Below are 22,363 nucleotides of genomic sequence, written 5' to 3' on the forward strand. Positions count from 1 at the left end.
CCACAATGACCCATCTACCACCCAGACCCCTGAGAGCCCCACGATGGCCCGTCCACCATGCAGACCCCTGTGAGCCCCCACAATGACCCATCTACCACCTAGACCCCTGAGAGCCCCATGATGGCCCGTCCACCATGCAGACCCCTGTGAGCCCCCACAATGACCCATCTACCACCTAGACCCGAGAGCCCCACGATGGCCCGTCTCCCACGCAGACCCCTGAGAGCCCCACGATGGCCCGTCTCCCACGCAGACCCCTGAGAGCCCCACGATGGCCCGTCCACCACACAGACCCCTGAGAGCCCCACGATGGCCCGTCCACCACACAGACCCCTGAGAGCCCCACGATGGCCCGTCCATCATGCAGACCCCTGTGAGCCCCCACAATGACCCATCTACCACCTAGACCCCTGAGAGCCCCACGATGGCCCGTCCACCACACAGACCCCTGAGAGCCCCACGATGGCCCGTCCACCACACAGACCCCTGAGAGCCCCACGATGGCCCGTCTCCCACACAGACCCCTGAGAGCCCCCAGGGTGGCCCACTCACCATGCAGACCCCTGAGAGCCTCATGATGGCCCAGCCACCACGCAGACCCCTGAGAGCCCCCACGATGGCCTGTCCACCATGCAGACCCCTGTGAGCCCCCACAATGACCCATCTACCACCCAGACCCCTGAGAGCCCCATGATGGCCCGTCCGCCATGCAGACCCTCGAGAGCCCCACGATGGCCCATCCACCATGCAGACCCTCGAGAGCCCCACGATGGCCCATCCACCATGCAGACCCTCGAGAGCCCCCACGATGGCCCGTCCACCATGCAGACCCCTGTGAGCCCCCACAATGACCCATCTACCACCTAGACCCCTGAGAGCCCCACGATGGCCCATCCACCATGCAGATCCCCGAGAGCCCCCACGATGGCCCGTCCACCACGAAGACCACTGAGAGCCTCTTTTTTCTGAGAGTTGAGGGGCACTTTTCCCAGAAGGGCCTGGGCTGCATTGGAAGGATGCGGGGGCTGCCCTGGGTGGCTGATGTGTGGAGGTACCCGAGCAGAGGGCAGGGCCAAGGGGTCATTGCAGCTGGGAACGGGATGCCTAGGGTGTGTGCAGGTGAGGGGTCTGCGGGAGAGAAGCCTGTGTCCTGGGTGGCCCGCGCGACGAGGGTCAGGTTCAGAGGGAGATGATGAACCACTGGGCCTCTGTCGTCTGTCTGGACTGTTCTTGGTAAGAGTGAAGGCAGCCTGTTTGTGTCCCCGGCACTCGTCACCCTAGCTAGTGCGTGTGCTTTGTGGCTGTGAGCAAGGCTGTGCACTGACGGCAGAATTATTATACGGTGTGTTCTTGGGCTAAATAGGGTTGAATTAATGCTTAAAATTAATACTAAGATGTGGTGAACTTGAACATGGGTGGATTGGTTGTCATTCGGCCAAAATTCATGCGGTGGGTTCTCTGCTTTTTTGTCAAGGCGCAGTACAGTACCTGTAAATAGGCTTTTAAAAATAGACACTTCTCTTGCTTTTTACCCTAAACCAAGTTGACGGATCGATGCACTCTGGGGCCTGGGGTCTGTGGGCTGTGATGATCTTGAGGCCTGTCTGCTGAGCCAGTGCTGAAGGAGCAACACCTTTTAAACAGAGTGGAGTCGAATTTCGCATCTCATTATTTGTGGATGGTGAAGGCTGCTGTTTGAAACCCTTAGCCTCTCTTTGGCACCTTAATATTTTGGTGAGATCTTTAATCACAGAAGAAATATGTTCCCCAGGTACAAGTGTTTCTTTTAATATTGCTGCTGCTTTAAGAAAATTGCCTTCGGAGCTAGTTATCCTCGTAGGCGATTTATGGAGCAGAGTGGTTTCCCCTCTCAGCAGCGAGATCTTAAAGGGAAAGAGGATTCAAAAAATCCTATTCTTTAGAACAGATAGCTCATCTATTATAAAGCTACGATGATATCCTAAAGTTGTCAAGCGTATTACAGATTTAAAAGTCTTAAAATACATAAATTATTTATAATTCTAGTTGAAGGATATAAAGAATGCTTGAGTTCATCGCCTGAAAATACCTTTAAAGCCAGAAACGTTCTTAGTCTCTCAGGAATGACAGAGTAAAGCCTTTTCATGGTGCCGGTTTGACTGGAGCAGCTTTAAACTCATGATGGATGGATTAATATTTTCTCTAATTCATGACCCAGCTCTGTCACTGGTGAGGGTCACCCAGCTCCCTCAGCAGACGTCCTTGAACGTGCCTTCTTGGACCTCTGATGAGCGTCACAAGGCCCTGAGAGCCTCTGAGGGTCGTCCCCCAGCCAGGCTGGGATGTGGCATTCCTACTGAGCCCATGAAGCACCAGCCGTTACCAAACTGCCTCTTGTCTCTGAGCCTGACGCTCAGGCCGTTGTCACCAAAGGCTCTTTGAGGGAGGAGGAGGTACCTGGGGTCACAGGGGTCTGTTCTCTGCAGGGTCTGCGTCTGTCACTCCTCTTTGTCACAGTCTTGCATCTTGAGCAGACTGACCCGTTCCCACTGCTTCTGTGGATTATTAGAAACTGTCCAGTTGGAAGGGACAAGGGTGGTCCTGCTGGCAACGCCTGGGCACTGTTTGTTTCAGCAGGTGGATGAACTTGCACCTTGGTTGCTCGTTTAAGGGATTTTAGACTTGAAGTCTGGGACCGAGCGGGTTTCTGTCCTGCCGGGGCAGGGCGTGGACCTCGCCTACAGCGTCCATCTGTCAGACGGGCACGGCCAGTCCCTGTCTTGCTTACGACTGAGGCTCAAACACTCAGTGTGCGTGGCAGTTACCTGTGCGCCCCGGGTCACCTTCCTGCTTCCTCAGCAGGGGACATGTCAGCCAGACCTCCATCCTGGTGATGGCCTTGAGCATCGGGAGCCTGCGCCCATTTCTGGTGGCACACGTGGGTCGATGCCCGCCGTCACCAAGCGCTGCCGTGTCCCAGCCTGTGTCCCCACCTCGAGGAGCATAGGGTCGCCCGTGGCAGCAGTGAGCTGCAGTGGCTCAGCCTGTGGGCAGGGGTGCAGTGGTGGTCAGTGCTGGGTGCAGGGTCGGAGGCCGTGGTCTAGGAGGCAGAGCCTGCAGTGTCAGACCCTGGCAAGCCTCCCTGCCTGCTGCTGCCCACGCTGTGCCTCCTTCCGGGCCCTGCAGGGTAATGGGGGCAGCGCTCGTGCACCCTACTCGCCCCTCAGACACCGTGCGACAGTCCCTGGGCTAGGCCCGCTCACAGGAGGACGTGCTGATAGGCAGTGGTCAGGAGGCGGCCAGGGCCTGCAGCCGGGGACAGGGGGTGCTCCTCGGCCAGCACTTGCCCCGGGTTGGTGTTACTCCACCCGGCTGTGCTGTGGCTGGCAGTCAGGAGCGCTTTGCACACAGTACCCCCTCATTCACCCTCAGCGCACGACCGTGCTCCTCAACTCCCCGTTTTCAAGGTTGGACTCTGACGCTTGTTGGGGGAGGGGAGTTGAGTGCCTGCCCAGGGCCTACAGGGAGCCTGGAAGAGGCCCGTCCTCACCTGGAGCCCGAGCCCTCGCTGACCGCTGTGGCCAGGCCTGCATGGTCCTTGGGCACTGACGGGCCGGCCCGTGGTGGGACCCCGTCTCCCTCCCCGCAGAGTGTAGAGGGGCCTGTCTCCCCAGAACAGGAGCTCCTTCCTCTGCCTGGGGCCCTGCCCGCATGCCCTGAAAGAGCCCACACAGGAGAACAATCGGGCCCACATCGCGCACAGCCTGCCATTCAAAGGGAGAGAATGGGGCAAGCGTGTTCCATGGCCCGAGGGAGGCTCACTGGGGGCCTTGTCCCCTGCTGAACGGCGCCTTGTGGTGGCCCAGCCCTGCGGCCCCGCCCAGCCTGTGCCCCGAGCCGTGCAGTGTCAGGACAGACACCCTGCCCTGGGCAGCAGGGGTGCCCGTGAGGATGGGGTAACCGGGTCGGACCATGTCCTGAGCGCCATCCTCCCTGTGGCCAGTGCAGGGTCAGGGAGCCAGCCGGCAAGCCTGGCACCGGGAGAGATGAGGCCACCGGGTGAGTGGCAGAGGCCTGGCACTTTAGGGTTTGCTGCCAGAGGCCCGGTGTTTTCTTCTCTTTCTTTACAGATGGTTTGATTGGTTATTTTCTACTAGAAAAAAATCCGAGAGGGTCTGCAAATGCTGGGCACAAGAGTGCATAAAAATCAGAGTTTGATGTTTGTCCTGAGTGCTTGCCATGTGTGACCTTGCTGAATCCCCTGAATAGTGGGGTGACGTCCGACCCTCCCCACTTTGTTGACGAGGAGCTGGTGCACAGAGAGGCCGAGCACCCAGCGCATCCTGCGTTTCTTATCTGTGTAGATGGGCTTTTGTTTTCCCAGTGCTCACGGCTCGGTTGGGTGGGAGTGGGCTGAGCAAGCAGGCAGGTGTCCTTCTGTCCCCGGCCTGGAGTAACCGGGGCCCAGATGACTGGCCACCCTTCTCGAGGACCGGAGGAGTCCGTCTGTGAGAATTCCGTCTGGCTGGTCAGCGAGCGCCCAGGGCTGAGGCTGTGATTCGGGGCGGGCCTTCCACTGGCTGGGGGATGCTCCTGGGTCCTTTTGCTGGCGGCCAATTCAGGTCACAAGGCCAGGAGTGTTCACCACCTTCCTCTATCCCTTGGATTGCCTCCATGTCTTGGTTTTTCCATTTCGCACGTGCTCTGTAAGGATGGGGGTGGAGGCTGTGGGCACCAGCTACCTGTGGGTGTGGCCATGCGGGACGCCCAGGCCGGGCCCTCCAGGGGCTGGCGGTGGGTGGGGCTGGGCGGGACCTGCGGGACCAGTCGAGGCCCTGACACCTCTGCGTGAAGAAGCGGGTGTGGCTGCCCCCAGGTCTTCCTTGAAACGTAGTTCTGTACAGCGAGCTGCTCACAGGTGCCGTGTCCAGTAGGGCCCAAGTATGTGGAAGTCTGAGATCTGGGGAGAGTGCCGTCCCCAGGGGCTGGGCCGGGGGATGGGGGGTCAAAAACACAGCAGAAACTCACTAGGCGGCACCTGCTTGAACAGGCCGCTGTGTTTAGGGGCCGCATGAAAAGAAACAGTGGCAAGCGAGTGCCGGGTTTGGAGCTGTGGAGGGAGGCTGAGGCTGGTATTTACATAGGACCCGGCTCTGAATGCTGGTGCTTGTAATCCTTCCAAAATTGGGGTAAAATTTGCATCTGAATGACTCCTCCAGTCCAGATTGCCATGGAATGTGCTGGTTTCCTTATTATTTTCCAGTTTCTGTGAACAGTCATTTGCATTTTTTTTCAACCAGCATTCTTAAAATCGATGCTACCTTATGGTTGCTTTATCCTGACATTTTCTGGCCTGGATTTCTGCCTGGACACCTCCCATCCTGTCCTCAAGGGGGTGTGCAGCAGAGTCGTGTCCCCCCCCGCATCCTGCAGGGCCCCCAGTGGGGGTCTGCCCTCTCAGGCGGCTAACTCAGCCCTCAGGAGGCAGACAGGTTTTGTTTGGACTTCCAAGGTTTAAAAATATATATTAATTACTTCTCAGCATCAAGAAATTGGGAGACCACCTAAAAATCTAATTTTTTTCTAAACAAAAAAATCAGGAGTTGTGCCCATCCTGGGACTCGTTACCGAATCAGGAGGGGTCTGCTAGGATCTGCAAGAGGCAGAATAATGGCCCCTAAAGACATCCACATCTTAATCCCTGGACCCTGGGAATATGTAACCTTTCCTGGTAAAGGAACTTTGCAGGTGTGATTAAGTTAAGGATTTTGAGATGAGGAGACGATCCTGGATTGTCTAGGTGGGCCCTAAACGTAATCACAAGGTTCCTAATGAGAGAGAGTCAGGAGGGCAGAGAGGAGATGCTACTGGTATAGGGGAGGAAAAACTGTTCCTCTGCTCTCTTAGGTTCGGTCAGTGGGGCCTATGAATTAAACTGACAAATGACAGATTAACAGGAGAAAAGGCACACACATTTTAATATTGTTATGTGCACTGGGGCTTCACAGGAAAGAAGAAAAACTTAAAGAAGCAGTTAGACTTGGGGCTTGTATATCATTTTAACAAAGGGTGATAAATTGTGAAGTGACAAGACAAAGGAAAGGGGGTTTGGGCTCCTAGGGGCAGTAAATTCTGGAAGGATGACTAGGAAATGTATGGTAGCTAAGAGATGTTCAGTAAAGTTTGTTATGCAGACTCATCTCGGTGCTGTCTCTGGCACACTGTTACAAAGGAAAATTTATGTCCTGCTTTTAGGGCAATGGGGAGGGCAGGGAGCTCTTCCCGTTTCGGCTGTTTCTCAACTGCCTTCAACTTAAAATAATCCTCATGCCAAAGTATTAATACCAGCTCAACACAAGGTTGACGTAGGGAAGCCATATTGTAGAAAAGAAGCCATATTGTGACTTTGGATGACCTCTGACTAACTAACCTAGATGGATCTGCACTGCCCAGATCATCTGCCTGCTTTTGCACGTACCTCCCAGCTGTGATAAGACAGTAACGTCGTTCTTTTGAGTTCCTTAGGAATGTGATGACCCCTGGGCACAGAGTCTGTGCTGATAGCCATCACCAATGAAAGATCTGGTGTGGCAACTCCCAGTCTGTAGCACAGAGGGTCAACGTTCCTAACGCCCTCCCCCATAACCCACTGGCCTGTATAACTGCTTCAAGATTCTGCACCCCCTTAAGATGGTTCTTTAGGACGCTAGTCCCCCCATCTTCCGTTTTGCTAGCTTATTGCTTAATAAAATGCCCTTTCTCTGCCGCCATCTTGCCTCTTGATGATTGGCTTTTGTCTCTCGGTGAGCAGATCGTGCCCTTTGTGCCGGAACAGTGGCCTGTTTGGGGTGGCATCTTCTAATCCCCTTCCCTGGCTTTGAAGATGGAGGGAGGGGCCGTGGGCCGAGGAACGCAGGAGGCCTCTAGAGGCTGGAAAAGACAAAGGAACATCCTCTCCCTACAGCTTCCAGAAGGCATGCAGCGGACTCCTGGGTTTTAGCTCAGTGAGTCCCACGTTGGACTTCTGACCTTGAGAACTGTTGTGATTGTAAATTTGTCATTTTAAGCCACTAAGTGTGTGGTGATTTTTTACAGCAGCCATAGGAAGAGGTTCCTTAAGAAATGTTCTTGTGCTCAGAGGGCTTCACACCCACTCGCAGAGACAAGATAAATGAAACCCTCACCCAGCGGCAAAGAATGTGTAAAATCTAGTGTGAAACTGCGTCATCCAGGCCAGTGGTATCCAGACTTGGGCGTGTGTAGGAATCACCTGGAGGGCTTGTGCAAACTCCCAGGGGCCGAGAATGTGCCCACGGGCAGGACTCTACTGCGGCTGCCGCTGGTCTGGGGCGGAGCTTTGAGGGGTGGCGCTGCAGGGGTTTAAAGCAGAGAGCAGCTCCAGAGGGGCTGGAGTCCCGTCCCGGAGGACAGGTAGGGTTTAACGAGGAGGGAGGAGCAGGGTGTGTGTCTGGGGGACACGTAAGGTGGGAGCAGGAGGTGTGCCGGGTCTGCCCTGGCCTGGGCTTCACCTAAAGGGGGCCCTGCTGGCGGCAGGAGCGGTCAGCAGTGGCTGGGCCCAGCTGGCCAGACCTCTCCTTGTCCAGCGTCCCTGCTGCCCCAGGGACCTGGCCGGGCGTGCACTGTGCACGGGCGTCCACACGCCCCGGCTGTGCACAGTGGAGAGGGCGGGGTGAGCGGGCCTAGCGAGCGCCATCCCCGGGCCTGGCCGCAGGAGCCGGAGGCCCGGGTGGCTCTGGGCAGGCCCCTCAGCCTCAGCACGCTTGATGCTCAGGAGGGCAGCCACTGGCTTCAGGTACCAGTCCTCGCAGCCCCGCGCTGGGCCCTCGCTGCCCCGTGTCCAGTCCAGGCCGTGCCCCTGTTGGCTTGGGCCCTGTCACCAGCTCCTGTGTGTCCTCGGCCGTGACACAGGTGAGCTTACGCCTTGGCCGACTGACTTTTGAATTCAACACACGGCCCAGTGGGACCTTAGCAGTGAGCTCCTGCCCTCGGGACGTTGGGCTCGTCTTTTCCAGCTTACGGGTTCCCGGGGTTATGGTCCTAGCCCCGGGGTTGGTTTCCAGAAGCGTCTGTATGGCCGTAGATTAGCCTTGTGTCAGCGAGGCAGTGGGTTCACTTCCTCTGCAGATGTTTCTGGCTTGTTCTGTGTCATGTCCTGAAAGTTAGGTGGTCTGAGGGCTCTCGCCAGCTCCCCCCTCCCTGCCGGTTCTTATTGGGCGGGTCTGCAGGGTGCTGTTCCCTGAACTGCAGGACGTGGTTTGTGGTGGAAGTGCCATCTCGGCTGTGGGAGCCGACACTGTGCCTCACTGTGGGGGGGGTGGTGTGCGCGCGCATCAGGAGGCGGGTAGCGGGTTACTGTAGGAACAAGCTTTTGGAAATGGTCCCCCTTCCCGCCAGAGGCACTGCTGATGTTGTCCCTGCCTGTGCCTGTTGGGGAAAGACCACGTCAGGAACTGTTCCCGGGCCCTACGCGGAGGAAAGCTCTCTCTCCCAGTGAGCCGTGAGGACCGTGACCCTGTCAGGCCTCCCTTCCTTTACCAACAGCGTCCGTGTGTAACTCGGTGCTCACCCTGGTCTTGCCGTAATTCTCCGTCAGCGCTGACTTTATTTCAGCACACACACACACGTAAATGCACACCCACCAGACAAACGGACACACGCGTGAATACACACACGGGCACACACCTGTGTTCTAGCTGACCTCAGGTCTCTTCCAGACGTCAGCCTGGGGTGCGTGTCCAGAAGCTCTTGCTTGGGAGAGTGAGCCTCAGCCCAGAAAGCAGCCAGCACCCTTCTGCTGACATCCGCGCTTCTAGAAGTTTCCTGGAGCCTGGCTAGCACCAGGACTGTGACCTCTGACCCTGCCCTCCACTGAGCTTCCGCAGACTCGGGTGGGGGCGGGACAGCCACGATGGATGTGTCCTGGGCCTGGCTGGCTGCGCGGGGGATCCCAGTCCACTTTTCAGACGTGTTATTGCCTCTTCCAGCCAAAGTCTGGCCCATCTTGAAACTGGGACACCTGGAGACGGTTGTCGGCTCTGCTCCCACAGGAGGTGCTCGTGCGTCCTCCACTTGCAGTGGTGGAGCTGGCCCTGGCGGAAGGGCCGAGTCAGCAGAGGCAGAGGTTCTAGGAGGGGAGCAGGCTGCTGGCGCTCCAGCGCTGTCTCCGTTGCTCCCAGATGCTGCCCGCCCTCTGCCTCTCTCCATGTGCAGGGGAGCTGTGCCACCTCCCGTGTCACTCCCTTGTCACACAGAGAGGACCTATGGAAAGGTCAAAGGCCGAGTGTCCCCACGTGCTGGTGGCTCTGAGTGGCTGCCTTGTTGGCTTAGGGATCCCTGGGTACTGGGTGCAGTGCTGGGTGGCGGTGGTGGAGCTGACCCGGCCACCTTGGAGGGGCGGCAGACGGGGGCGTCTGCAGAGTGACTGGATGCCCTCTTCCCTGCCGGGGAATGGAGTAACATCCCATTGTGTGGATGGACCACGTTTTCTTTATCTGTTCGTCCGTCGATGGGCACTTGGGATACTTCTCTCTTTAGGCTGTTGTGAATAATGCCGCCGTAATGATGAGTGTGCAGATATCTGTTCAAGACCCTGCCTTCAGTTCTTTTGGGTAAATACCCAGAAGTGGAACTAACGGATCATGTGGCAATTCTAGGCCTCATTTTTTGAGGAACCTCTGTACCATTTCCCACAGCAGCTGCACCTGCACCGTTTTACGCTCCTGCCAGCAGTGTGCCAGGGCTGCAGTTTCTCCATGTCCTCCCAACGCTTGTTGTTTCCTGTTTTCTTTCTTTTTTTTTTTTTTTGGTGAAGAAGATCAGCCCTGAGCTAACATTCGATGCCAATCCTCCTCTTTTTTGCTGAGAAAGATTGGCCCTGGGCTAGCATCCATGCCCATCTTCCTCTACTTTATATAGGACACTGCCACAGCATGGCTTGACAAACGGCGCGTTCGTGCACGCCCAGGATCCGAACCTGTGAACCCTGGGCCGCCACAGCGGAGCGTGTACACCAAACGGCTACATCACCAGGCTGGCCCCTGTTTCCTGTTTTCTTTTTTTTTTTTTTTTTTGTGAGGAAGATCAGCCCTGAGCTAACATCCATGCTAATCCTCCTCTTTTTGCTGAGGAAGACCAGCTCTGAGCTAACATCTATTGCCAATCCTCCTCCTTTTTTTTTCCCCAAAGCCTCCAGTAGATAGTTGTATGTCATAGCTGCACATCCTTCTAGTTGCTGTATGTGGGACGTGGCCTCAGCATGGCCGGAGAAGCGGTGCGTCGGTGCGCGCCCGGGATCTAAACCCGAGCCGCCAGTAGCAGAGTGCGCCCACTTAACCGCTAAGCCACGGGGCCGGCCCTCCTGTTTTCTTGATGGTGGCTGTCCTACAGAGTGTGGGGTGATGGCTTCTGTGTTTAAGGAAAGTCTCCATTTGGAAGCTCCCTCACGTCCACGTGGTTGTTGAGCCTCATTCTGCAACACCAAATCCGTGTGTGTTTTTCGGGATCTGCGAGTCCCCAGAGGGCGTCTCACCCTGTGCTGGGTCAGTCTCGGCCACCGGCTGCCTAGGGACGCTGCTCCAGGACGCAGCTCAAGGGGGCATTGCACTGACACGCCCGGGACCTTTCAGGTTGAGAGAGTCAGGCCGGCCCACGTTTCGGGGTTCCCCCTTGCCCTCTGTCCCAGGGCCTCAGCTCTTGTTGCCCGTGTCACCTTCAGCAGTCGCCACAGGAGGTGGGAGTGTGAGGCCCACAAGGGGCTGGGCCACCTCTGCCTGCACTCTTCCCCAGTTCCTTGGCCTGTGTGTGTGTTCAGGCATGTGGTGTGTGCATGTGCATGTGTGTATATGGTGTGTACACGGTGTAAGTGCACATGTGTGCACGTGTGGTGTTCTTGTGCACGTGTGATGTATGTGTGCGTGTGTGGTGTGTGCGTGTGATGTATGTGCTGGTGTGCTTGTGTGCTGTATGTGTGCATGTGCAGGTGTGTTGTGTGCATGTGTGTGTGAGATCCTTTTGTACCTCACCCGTTGGCCCAAGCCTCACACTCCTCTAGTACATCCATCCCAGATGGGCAGGCTCATCTGAGCTGGGATCAAACTCACCGTCTGGACCCCAGCACCAGAACTCGTGGGAGGCGTTGTTCTCAGGAGTGAGGTCGAGCTGTGAGCCATGGCTACCCCCGAGCCCCAGGCCCCTGGAGAAGTCACCCAGCAGGGAACATAGTGGGGCGAGGCAGCTATCAGGCTGTGCGGGCCTGGAGGCGCAAGGCGAGGGGCTAGCTGTCATTCTGCCTAAACCCCAGAGTGGGGCCAGGGCCCGTGGAGAGGAAGCCCCACGGCTGCGGTCCTGGGGGTGCACCTGGTGAGGTGGGACATGCGTTGCACGTCTCTGCCCCTCCAGGCTCTATGCCAGACCCCCCCACTTTCTGGACTGCAGTGGCTCTTTGTCTCTTCCGAGAGAGGCTCATGCTCCAACCACTTAAACACGGTGATCCTGTGGCAACCACACCCACATCAGGGAGGGCCATTTTATTTCTGTTCTCCGAGAGACAGCCGTCTGGTCGAGAGCCACTGCTGACTCATCCCAGTTACTAAGTGTTTTAAAGAGTTACATCCGTAAAGTGATCACCGAGTGCATGCAGGTGTCCCAGGCGGCTGGTACCCGTGGGCACAGCTCCCGCTGTCCCTGCCATGGGCCTTACTCCCCAGGCCCCAGAGATGATGGGTGGGGACACAGAGTGGCCGGGGCCAAGGTGCAGGCGCTTGGAACGCAGTGCGGTCCCCAAGGCGTGCACAGTGCGCTGGCGGGGACACCTCTCTGGCCTGGCTCTCAGAGGCTGCTCTGTCCGACCCCGACCCCCTCCTCCCCTCCACGGGTCTTACGCTTCCTACTTTGGAGTCTGAATGTCGGGTGGCTGCGTGAGTCGGTATCCACGTCAGGTGCCACTCTGCGGGGTGACGTCTTCCAGGACAGGTTGTGAGTCAGAGGCCGAGACTGGAGCGGCCCGGAGGTGCGTAAACGAGTAGATGTCCTTGGGCGCCAAGGACACTCTCCCCCGCTATGATCAGTTTCTTTGGGGAAAAGTCATTGTAGAAAGAACAAAATGTGAAACTTGGCGGAGTTGGTTTTTTACGGCTGCTGCTCTTAGCAGGTTAGATGCAGCTACGATTGGACGATCTTGTTCAAGGCTAAGCAAACGGCGCGGGCTGGTCCGAGGTAGATTTCGTTGACGTTATTATTGACGGTAGTACTTACAGCCTGTCGTGCCGAGTGTGTCATGAGTAGCCCGCACACATTTTGAGGCCAGCTCCGTCTTTCAACTCAGAATCCGAGGGCAGAGGTTCAATCGCTGGCCCGCGTCACTCGCTGGTGAGGGCCCCGGAGCTCAACCTGGGCAGCCGGGCTCTGGTGTCTCTCTCGGGGGATCAATGGACGGGTCAGACCTCCACGGGCAGGCAGCGCAGATGTGGAGGTGAATGAAGGGCGACACCAGGAGACGAAGATGTGAGGAAGTGGAGTGCTGCTGGGGATCCCAGAATGTGGCCCCGGGCCCGCCGAGGACAGGAGGACGGGAATGTGTCCCTGAGTATGGCAGGAGTGGCTCCTGGGGGAATTCAGGGCCACCTTCCCCTTCGCTGTAGGGTGGCCTTTCGGGGAACAGAGAGAATCTGGGGAAACTGCTGTTGTTTGGAAACAACATGATTGTTTTGTGAGAAAAACACTGAAAAATGCATTTTCTAAAGTAAAAACAATTTACAAGATACAGCAGAGTCCAAAGAAGATATTTACAGATGCCCCTGAAGCCCCCCGCCCAGAACTGAGTGTGGCTCGCACCCGGCGCCCCCCGCCCCCAGCCACCTATAACAGGTGGTCCTGCCAGGTGCTCCAGCTCTGAGGTCAGGTGCACCCAGCCCAGCGAGCTCACCTGCAACAGCAGGAGGCCGCCCCGCCAGGATCCAGACCCAGGAGTTTGCACAGGCGAGGGCTTGGTGCTCGGAGTGTGTGCCGCCCACGGCACAGAGCGTGAGCTCCCCTGACTTGCTTTACGCGGATAAGCTTCCGTGTAAGTGCTGTTTCACCGGCTCCTCTTTGCACTGAATAATATCTTGTGTTCCTCTGTCCTTGTCAGTAAACACTGACTGTGTGGTTTGTGCTGCCTGCAGCGCGTGCTCTGATATTATTGTTTATTTAGCCAGTTCCTGACGCGTGCACACTTAGATTGTAAATCTTTGCTGTTGAAGCGACAGACGAGGAGATAAACATTCTTGGGCCGGCATCCTTTTGAACTTGTGGGATCGCTGAGGTGGAGCAAACGCACGTGGCGGAGCTGGTCTGACTTCTCCAGAAAGCCAGGCCCGCCTCCACCCTCACCAGTGAGCGATAACTTTTGGGTGTCCTCCTCTGGGTCCTGGGCCCTGCTGCTGGCTGGGTGACGGCTTTTGCCCGGGGCGGCAGACGCCCCAGGGAGGCAGTAAATTGTTTCCCACTGCAGATTGACGGGCCTCTTACCTGCTGACAGTGGGGTCCACGAAGGTGTGTGTGTGAGGGGGCTGCCTAGCATGGCGTGCCTCCGCTTTTCCAGCGTAGAAGAGAGACAGCCCCAGGGGTCCTGCAGGGCGGGGGGCTGGGGAGCTGAGCAGCCTGGGCAAGCTGGGGCCGGCGCTTCGAGTTTCCCGTCTGCAAGTTGGGAAATTATTGCGAGAAAATCCTTCCAGTTCTGAAATTTTGTGCTGTATGTTCTTGCCTCTGAGTAATCTCCCTCCCTGTGGCTGAAATGTTTCTAGAACCTTCTGTCACCTGAGGACACTTTGGGTGTGATTGGCATGCTGGGCCTGGGGCCTGTCCTGGGCAGCCAGGCTGGGGACCCTCTCCTCCTGCGAAGCCTCTGCTCGGTGTTCCCCTGTGACCACGGGTCAGGGTGAAGCTGCGGTTTTGGAAACTGTGGTACGAGTTTTGTAGTTGCCGAGTTTTTAATGAGGTTTTGCCATCGTTTGAGCTTTCAGACGCCGCATCTGAGACAGCTTGACATTGAACAGAGACCCGGGAGCCACATACTGCTGAGCATGAAACCAGTCTCTTCATTCACCGTGTGGACTTCAGTTTGTGTGAATGATTTCATTTCATTTTTATGCTTTTTATTTAAAACCAGCAGGAAAGAGTGAGTCTCGTGCACTCTTGGCTGACCTAATTAGCAACGGGCATCTTTTTGGAAGGCTTGCGTCCCGGACTTCCCTGAGGAGTAGCGTTGCCTGGAGGCCAGGACACATCCAAGGGCCTGGAGATTCCGATGCGGCCACTGTCGCTCAGAACCCGTCCTTTGTAAAGAGTTGCTGGACTCTAACTTGGAGCAAGTTTGAGATTTTGATGAGAAACTGGATTTAAGCGAGCGCGCTTACGCCCAGGTGTGTTTACTAACTTGATGGGGTCCACCTGGGTCTACCCATAAGCGAGGAAATTTGACTTTCGGGCCCCAGGGAGCCTCCAGATGGTGTTGGGGGACAGGCTGGGGTCCGACGGTGAATCGGAAGATTCCAGGCCATGGTGTTCTTATCTGCAGAACAGGGATAATGATGGTTCCTGGCGCATCGAGTTGCTGGAAGGATCCGTGAGAGGCCAGCACAGCCCTGTGTCCTTGGGTGACCTGGCTCACTCCTTCCCAGCCAGGAAGGCTCTTGCTGGGATGATGGGGAAGTTGATGCCCCAGATGCGTCTCCTTGGCCTCCCACAGGCGAGGAGTGAGGCTAAGACAAGGCAGCCGGAGGGTGAGGGGGAGGCTGCTGGCAGGGAGGGAGGGTGGGGAGCTGGCCCACAGCGGGGCTGCCTCCAGTGGGGCAACAGGTGATCAGGTGCCTGGTGGGTGAACATCGTGGGAGAAGGAGCCCGGCTGCCCTGGCGGTCGGTGCTCCAGGACGCGGTGCTTCCTGGGCCTGAGATGGGGCGACTTCCCCCCGGGCCCCTGCACATCCCCTCCTTGCCCCTCCCCCAGGCTCGCATCAGCTTCCGGACCCAGAGCTGAGTAGAGGTTCCCCGGAGGCAGGAGGGACGTGGACAGGAGGTGGGTGGGGAGGGGCTGAGGCAGCGCTGAGGGACGCCGTGTGGGCTACCCACAAGGTCCAAGGTGAGGAGGACGCACATTCTGCTTTCCCTGGTCCCCACGGTCAGCCTGGGTCCACCTGGTTTTCTGCTCTCCTAGGAGGCACTTCCTCTCTGGGGGTGCCCACCACCCCCCACCTGGAGGTAGGGCTGTGTGAGTGTTGTCAGGTCGCGTCCCAGTGCAGGGGAGAGGTCCTGGTGGAGGTGGAGGGCCAAGCAGGGGCTGGGAGCTGTCTGTGCCTCAGTTTCCTCCTGTCTGAACTGGAGGCCAGCGCCTCAGGGGCCCTGAGGATTCGCCCCCTCAACGTCTGTGCAGCACTGAGAGCCGCACCTGGCCGAGGATGCCCACCCTCTCCTCTGCTGCCCGTGCCCACCTTGCCGTGCCTGCACTTGGCCCTCAGCGGGCACTCGCAGGCCTGACCTGTGTCCCTCACTGTGTCTGGCACACAGCGGCTCAGGGGTCCCCAGCAGGCACGTGGCTGGGTGGCACCGGGCCGCAGGGGGTGTGGAGCCCAGAGGGAAGCAGGGCGGCGCCATCCTGAACCTGTGCTCCAGGAGGGTAGGAAGCGACTTCGCAGGAAACGGTGTCCTCACCACCCCGGTGGCCGCCTAGACCACGTCCCTCTGTGTGGTCACCGGGAAAGCAGAAGTGCCCGGCTGAGGCCTGGCCGGTGGCGGGCTTTGCAGGTGAGGGAGGGGCGCGTTCCCAGGACCAGAGCCCAGGCCGTGTCTGTCTGAGGTCAGCCCGCCGTGCACTCCCCGGCCGCAAGGGGCGGCACCCACCCCAGCAGCAGACCCCCCACAGGTGCGCGTTTGCCCCTAAGAGTTCTCACTCTGAGTCCCAGCCTGAGGAAAGGTGGGAGTTGGGGTGGAGACCCCCCACCAGCCCTGTCCTTGGGAGCGGTGGTTACCAGGGACCCACGGGACACCAGGGGCCTGGCCTGCATTGCCCGTGGACTGCGTGCTCTTGGGAGGCCCAGGCTCTTCTCGGGGCTGCGGTTGGTGTTACAAGGGCATGCCCAAATGGGAGGGTCAGTTATGTTTCTGTGGCTGGACGCACCCATGGGCACCTGCAGGGAGAGGGTGCCCGGGAGCTGGTGGGGCGGGGTGCTCCTGGTGGGGTGGCACAGCCACCTGGCAACGCTCCAGGTCCAGTTCTGCAGGAAACGAAGCGCCAGTGGGGCTGTTTGATCTGTGTCGACACACACCCTGTTTTCTGTCAGCTGAGTTAAGTCTGACGGTCAGAAAAGAGATTGGTGAAGCACAATTACATTTCCTCAGTCTTCAAAAACGCACGTGTCCTACGAGACAGGGTCCTAAAATGTGGGAGTACTGAGCCCTTCCCTCTGGCTGGCAGTCCTAGCACCCACGTTTGTCGTCCCCTCTGTCCCTGTGTCCTTTCCCCACGTGCCCTGTCGCTGGGCGCAGACACCAGTGTGTGCGAGGTGGCGAGTGTGTGCAGCGCCCGAGGCCTTTCCCTGGGGGGCGCTTGGTGTGCCCATGACCCAGCCGAGGCAGGCACCTTCCTCCTGTACCGTCGCCAGCGGAGCCGAGTCATTCTGGGCCACAACACTGTCCTCTGCGGGACGGGGTGGCAGGGCCCTGGTGGGGCAGAGGGGGCAGCCTCGCTTATGGTGGGGTGAGAGTGTTCTGGAACCTCTTAGATTTTTCAGCTGACTTTGGTTCCCGGGAACTGTGAGGACGGACCTCCTGGCTGGAGCTGAGGAGCCCCCTCTGCCTCCGTTGGCGCTCGGTGCCTGCCCTGCTCCCTCGCGTGGTCCTGCAGGGGGCGCCTCTCCAGGGCGGCAGGGCACAGAGGGAGGGCCGCTTCATCCCTCGGCGGGGCTCTCCCACCGGGAGGTGACCGTGTGACGGCGCCACGCCAGCTGCCTCTCTTCTGTCTCACACGTCCCGAATCATCTAGAGGGTGACTCAGGCTCAGAGGGGGAAGCGCCACCCACTCAGGACAGTGCGCCCTGCTGGAAGGACAGGCCTTCTTGGGCCCTGGGACCATCAGGCGAGGCTCCAGGAGCAGGTTGTAGGTGAGCGGGACCGGGTCCCTTGAGCAGTGGCTTGTGAAGCGGGGAGGATCTGTTCCCCGTGTGGAGGCTACAGAGTGAATTCCCAGAATCCGGGGAGCTCTGCGTTACTTCCAGTGGGTCACTGCCTCTAAGCTTCGCTTCACTTGGGGTGTGCAGCAGAGGTTGCTCCAGGCCCCTTCCCGCCGTCTCGAGGGGCACAGGCACTTGACTCTTCCGCTACAGCCATCTCGCCCCGGATTACACCCCCCCACCCCGAGATGGCGTGTCTTCCCTCTGACCTTGGCAGCTTCTGGGGTCTGAGACTCGAGGCTGAGACCACATCACGTTAGGTCATCCCCTCTCCCATCACTCTGGAGAGGAGTGGGGGAGCACAGCAGCTTGGCCTGGAAGCATCTGGAAGGCGGGAGAACCGCAGAGTAGGCTGATGGGAGGATGAATCAGGTCCAGTACAGGGTTTGTAGCATCCTGCTCGAAGGTCACTCGGTGGCAGTGCTCACGTTGGGTCACACCTCTGCTGGGTATTTGGAAAGGAGAGACACTTGAAGTTCTGCTCATGAACCCACGTGTAGATGGCTGGACAGTGAGTCTCTAAGCAGCAGAGGAAATCCTGGTGCTTCCTGGTTAGGGAGCGGCTGGGACCTTCCCAGACCTCAGGTGGGGCCGGCGGTTTTGCTCCCTCCTCCTCACAGCTAGGCGTGTGGTTGTCCTTCGTCCGGTTCTGAGTGCTCTTGGGAAGCCGGTCCACCCGCCCAGTGGCTGCAGGGTCCGCTGTTGACAGGGTGTGGGTTGAACATGGCTCAGAGGCGGCAGAGTCTCAAAATAACAGGCCTTGCTGGCAAGTGCTCAGCTGATCGCAGGGGCTGAGTTGGCATTCCTGGAGGCACCTTCGAAGGGACGCAGAAGCGGGTGAATCAGAACGAAAGGTTTGTGTGTGCAGTGTGTGCACAAGATAGTGAGAGGAAGTCTAAAGTCGTTGCTGAGGTGGGTTCGGCGGCCTGAGGTGATGGAAGGGTGCACGTTCCCTGTGTCCTGCCAGGAGCGAGGATCATGTGGATTCTCCAGTGGGCTTTGCCAGTTCGGGAGCGAAGGCCGCGTCGCAGGAGGGAGGCTGATTGCAAGGACAGGCCCTTGTGTTGGCTCTGGCCTTGGCTGACTCAAGTTGAATGACGGCCTGTGGTCGAACTGGCCTAACTTTGTAATTCTGCTCTATATTTTTAAGGAATCACTAAATGAAGGCAAAGAGGGTAGCATTTTGTGGTTGTGAGACTTAAAAAAGGAATCCCCGCTCTGACCTGGGCTTGTCGAGGCTCCTAAGTCATCCCTCTGGCCTGGCCAAGAGGAGAGGCTCCCTCGTCCCCCTGTAGGAGAGGCTGGGTCTGGGGGCCGTGCCCGGGGCAGGAGGAGTCTGGTTCCCTGGTGAAACTGCGCGTGCTCCCCTGTGGACACTCGGTGGGGGCCGTGAGCACCTGGAGGAGCGGGACGCTGCCTCACGCGGTCCAGAGCGAAGTCCTGAGCCAGCCCTGGATTCTGGATGGTTCTGGACAGATTCTTCACCACCAGGCAAACGGCAGAGAGGAGGAACCACCACTTCTAAAGCTCCTGCTGTGGGGCCGGGACACCCCTCGTCTCTGCCCTGAGTTCCTGGTGGGGGCGCTGCGGCTCAGGGGCGGAAGGGACGTAAGCTGAGAACTGGAGACAGAAGGCTTCTGCAGAGAGTGGTTTCTAGTTGTGCTCGCTGCGTCCTGCCCACCCCATCCCCAGTGCATGGCCAGTTCCGGAGCCCGGGGTGTGCAACAAGGCCTGCAGGCCGTGCAGACCCCGAGGGTGGGGGTCCCGGCTTTGATCGTGGCTCCACACAGTCATTGCATTTTGTGAGTCTGCTTCTTCTCCGTGGCAGCCGTGCGTAAAACCCGTCTCACCGGGGCTCTAAGGATCCCGGGGCACCCTGCGGGGGGTGTCGTTACTCCTGCTCTCCGAGGCGGCAGGGGGCCCCACGGCTGGTACTCCACTGTCGGTGCAGCAGGGCTGTGGCCCTTGGTGGCCGAGGCTCCTGCCCCACGAGGGATTCCTTCAGATGCCTGGCGTTCGAGGTCGGGCGTGTGCAGCCCCGGGGAGGGGGACACGCGTGACGTCAGTGACCCCCCATCTTGTGGCCGTAACGCCCTGGGTCGCTCGCTGGGTGGGCTGAGTGCAGCACAGCCTGGTAGAAGGCCGGTTGTGGGCGATGCGGGCAGGACCCGGGAGGACTGCCTGCTTGGTTCTTGCAAATGGTCACATTCTCGCCTTCACCTTTTGGAGGCACGGTCATTATTCTTAAACTTTTTCACGAGACCCAGCACGTGAGGGTGGCTGAGTCCAGGCCCCGTTATCTGCGGGCGGTTTCGAGACTGCCCTGGCCCTCAAGCTGAGCCTCAGTGATGACCAGGATTCTGGCGGGTGGGGGTGACGGGGGCGTCCCAGTGGAGACACAGCCAGGGTGTGAGGAGCAGGAGGGCAGGGTGACACTGAGAAAGGCAGGTGGTCCGGGGGGCTTATGCCGGTCCTCAATCCTGGCTGCCTGCCCAGGGGCCCCGCCATCACACCCACCCAGGGCGCAGGGGAGTACTCCCCAGGAGGTCTGGGCCACTGTGTGCCCTCAGAGCGCCAGAGGAAGGGTGGACGGCAGGTGGGGGAGAGGGGTGTGGGGAGCCCTAGGGGTGGGCCTGCCTGTTACACACTTTGGGCAGAGGGCAGATGTCGTTCTGGGGCGGCTGAGTGGGGGCTCTGAAAGAAAGGGCTTGAGCGAGTTTGGGGTCAGAGAACATACCCAAGTTCAAGCCGTGTCAGGCTCATGGACCAGCAGGTGGTCGTAAAGCTCATGGTCGTGGCCACGGGTGTGAGAAGGAGAAGCTTTGAGTCACAGTGTCAGAGCCAGCGTGGGGACTGGTGTTGGCTGAGAGAACCCGCTTCTCTCCCCGAGCTCGTTTCTGTTGGGTGTGGCTGGGTGTGGCCCTGAGTCTGGCTGCACCTTCCCTGCGCTGGGGAGTGTCCCACCTGTCTCACCAGGGCACAGGGCTGTTTTGTGTTGCTGTGTTAACATTTTATTTAAGTTCACTTTTGCAGCACGTGTATGTGCTTTACAAGTCCTCGTTCACGCAGCTTCATCCCTAGAGGTGGGGCTGCATCATACTCAGTCCCAGGGGAGTGGCTGACAGAAGTGGAGTAGCTGGGGGAGGCGGAGGGGCTGGGGAGTAGCTGGGGGAGGCGGAGGGGCTGAGGGAGTAGCTGGGGCAGGCGGAGGGGCTGAGGGAGTAGCTGGGGGAGGCGGAGGGGCTGAGGGAGTAGCTGGGGCAGGTGGAGGGGCTGAGGGAGTAGCTGGGGCAGGCGGAGGGGCTGAGGAGTAGCTGGGGAGGCGGAGGGGCTGAGGGAGTAGCTGGGGCAGGCGGAGGGGGTGGGGGAGTAGCTGGGGGAGGCGGAGGGGCTGGGGGAGTAGCTGGGGGAGGCGGAGGGGCTGGGGAGTAGCTGGGGGAGGCGGAGGGGCTGTGACCTGTTAAAGTAGCTGGGGGAGGCGGAGGGGCTGTGACCTGTTCCAGGTCACAGCCGGGAAATGGTGGCTCTGGATCTGGACCCCGCAGGCTGGCCTTGGAGCCTGCGTCAGGCTGCCACTCTTATCTGCCTCCCCTGTTGGGGGCAGAATAAATACCAACTGAATTAAGATGTCTAATTGGCTTGAAAGAAGTATAACAAATGTGCTAGGTGACTTGACAGTGTTTTATAGCAGAGAACGTATGCCTTTTAAAAAATAGCTCCACTAACTGGAAAAACTCTGAGGAGAGTTGCGTGAAAATAAGTCATGGAAACGATATTTCCCAGTAGGAGGAAGCAGACCTGTCAGTGTGATGAGTAAGTGTGATGAGTAAGTGTCCCGAGCCTGTTTCCTGCCCGTAGATATGTAAGGACAGAGCCTATGACCATCTAGCAGTGTCCTTTATTTGGCACCCAGACCTCTGCAAATAGGCTCTGCCTTCTAGACAGAAGAGCTTCTTGGTCAAGTTTTGCTGGTGGTTAAAATCAGTCTTTAAAAATGAATTTTAAGTGGGAAATTGGCAACATGTAAATGTCCAACATTATCATATTTAATTATGGAACCTCTCACAGCCCTGAAATGATGCTGGGAGCACGGGACACACACGGGAAGGCCGCGTGCAGAGACTCCTGGGAGATTCACACAGGGGTCCCGCCCTCCCTCCGCCAGCCCACAGGGACAGGTCTTTCCATCTTTCTGGGACATCCAGGTTTCTGTTCCTACTGCAGGGGTGTGGCTGCAAGCCCGGTGTCTCCCCGCCCCCCACCCCTGGGGGCACTGTGGGTGGTTGCGGCCTGCCCTCCCCCGCCCCGAGCTGGCTAAGGTTCTCCTGTGTCAGAGTTTCTTAGAAGAAGGAGGCCAACAGGATGTCAGAATGACCGGAAATGAGGTGAAGTCTGTCTGCTGTTCTTGAAAACTTCTGTTTTGATGAAATCCAATCAGCAAACTTCAAAAAGGGGATCCTATTTTCACATTTATTAGAACCTGTTTTTTGAAACTGTCAGAAATGTTTTCTTCTCTGGCCTTTTCTGTATTTTCCAAAATTTTAATTTAATATCTTTTAATATCAGGTTAAAAAATATTTTAATTAGGAAACCACATGCATAAGGTAAGAATTCACATAGTACTAAAGAATACAAATAGTAAAAAAATGAAGTTCACTCCTACTCCAGACCAGAGCCACACTCTGGTCGCTTACTGCCGGCAGATCCTGGATTAAATTCTGAGCTAATTGAATAGTCCTTTGATTGAATTATGTACACACGCAGAGGGTTGCAGGCCCTGTGCCTGCACAGGTGGGGATGTACCGTACACACTGTTGGGGACCTTAATTTTTACTATACCCCTCTGGATTCCGGGCAGAGAACTGCTGGGTCGGAAGTTCTTGGCAGGTGTCGCCCAGTGGCCCCCAGTGCGCGTGACTGCCGCCCGGCCCCCAGCACTGCCCCTGACGGCCAGCCCGTCGCATGGCTGCCCTCCTCAGAGGTGGGAAATGGCGTCTTGCTTTAAAGTGCAAACCCACCCCAGACGGGGCGCGTGGGGTGGAGAGCTGATTGCCATTGAGGAGCCTCATTTCGCACTGCCCTGGGCACCTCGGGGGGGCTCTGGGCCCGGTGAGGAGGTTGAGCAGGAGGGGCTTGAGGCCCCTCCCCGTCCACAGCTGTGG

General features: G+C 58.1%; 1 protein-coding gene across 8 annotated transcripts in view; it reads left to right on the forward strand.

Annotated features, from left to right (window-relative positions):
• Positions 1–22,363, forward strand: part of LOC101403226 (semaphorin-4D) — a 99,363-nt gene that overhangs the window by 41,075 nt on the left and 35,925 nt on the right. The window contains exon 1 of one of the 8 annotated variants that reach the window (XM_087444783.1): positions 7,499–7,908. The exons of 4 other annotated variants lie outside the window; for them this stretch is intronic. The gene's annotated coding sequence lies outside the window, so the exon portion shown is untranslated. Of the gene's footprint in view, positions 1–7,498; positions 7,909–13,746; positions 14,400–14,936; positions 15,116–15,138; positions 15,235–22,363 lie in introns of those variants that run through there. 3 more of the 8 variants (XM_087444786.1, XM_087444782.1, XM_087444785.1) reach the window with 3 other exon arrangements.

This window comes from Ceratotherium simum, chromosome 20 (genome assembly GCF_057802395.1).
Source record: "Ceratotherium simum simum isolate JZ-2026a chromosome 20, ASM5780239v1, whole genome shotgun sequence".
NCBI lineage: Eukaryota > Metazoa > Chordata > Mammalia > Perissodactyla > Rhinocerotidae > Ceratotherium > Ceratotherium simum.